This window comes from Gavialis gangeticus, unplaced genomic scaffold (assembly GCF_001723915.1).
Source record: "Gavialis gangeticus isolate Ggan-Ray unplaced genomic scaffold, GavGan_comp1, whole genome shotgun sequence".
Lineage (NCBI taxonomy): Eukaryota > Metazoa > Chordata > Crocodylia > Gavialidae > Gavialis > Gavialis gangeticus.
The window spans coordinates 60,369,768-60,370,622 of NW_017729029.1; the positions used below are offsets into that span (position 1 = coordinate 60,369,768).

Genomic DNA, 855 nt, shown 5'->3' on the forward strand with positions numbered 1-855 from the left:
CCCAATCAAACCCATTCCTTTATTCCCTCCCCATGACCAGTATCCTTGGGGAATGCTTTAGCACAGTGGTGCTCAAACACATGGCCCTGCGGGCTGGATGAGTTGAGCGGGGCTGGTCCATGGGCTGAATCCCGGTCAGTGAACCTGAGTGCTCAGGTCGGTTCCTGAACGGCCTGGCTGGGCCCTGTGCTGCCTTGGCTCAGTAAGTCCAGTGCAGGACTGTGCCCCTAAATTGGGCTCCACGAGTCCAGCCCAGGCCCGTGCCCCTTGAGTCTAGGCTTGGCCGGGTGCCCTTAGGTTGGGCCCACAAGTCCAGCCCAGGCCCGTACCCCTAGGTTGGGGCCTGGGCTGGACCCCGCACTGCCTCAGCCTGGCATAGGGTGGCCGTTGCAGAGGACAGTCCGGTTGTCCTCTATTGATATGAAACCTGACGCCTTTATGTCCTCTATTTTCTCTCTTCAAGAGAAAAATCGAGGACACAGAGGCATGCGGTTTCGTATTAACAGAGGACAGACCAGCAGAACACCGGACTGTCCTCCGAGGGCCACCCCAGGCCGTGGCAGGAGCAGATCCTACTGCCTCAGCTCGGCCCTGCGCGCCCACGGTGAGCCCCGCGCCGCCTCGGCCTGGGCCGCACCTCGGGGCGCCTGATGTGGCGCCCCGCTACCCGGCTCCTCTCGGGTCTGGAAATGTGGCAGCAGGGCAGTGGCGATGGAGGAGCCTGTGCGGAGCCTCGGAGCGCCCCACGGGCTGGAAGGCGGAGCGTACTCCAGAGGGAACTGAGGGCCCGGGCCGGCAGCAGGGAGCCGGGGCCGAGCAGCCCGCCCCGGGGAGGCGGATCGGGCCCGCGGCTGA

At 64.8% G+C, this 855-nt stretch overlaps 1 long non-coding RNA gene across 1 annotated transcript in view; it reads right to left on the reverse strand.

The window, feature by feature from the left end:
- Positions 1-703, reverse strand: part of LOC109300835 — a 21,066-nt gene extending 20,363 nt beyond the window's left edge. The window contains exon 1 of the long non-coding RNA XR_002098342.1: positions 668-703. This is a non-coding gene — a long non-coding RNA (uncharacterized LOC109300835). The remainder of the gene's footprint in view (positions 1-667) is intronic.
- Between the last annotated feature and the right edge of the window lie 152 nt (positions 704-855).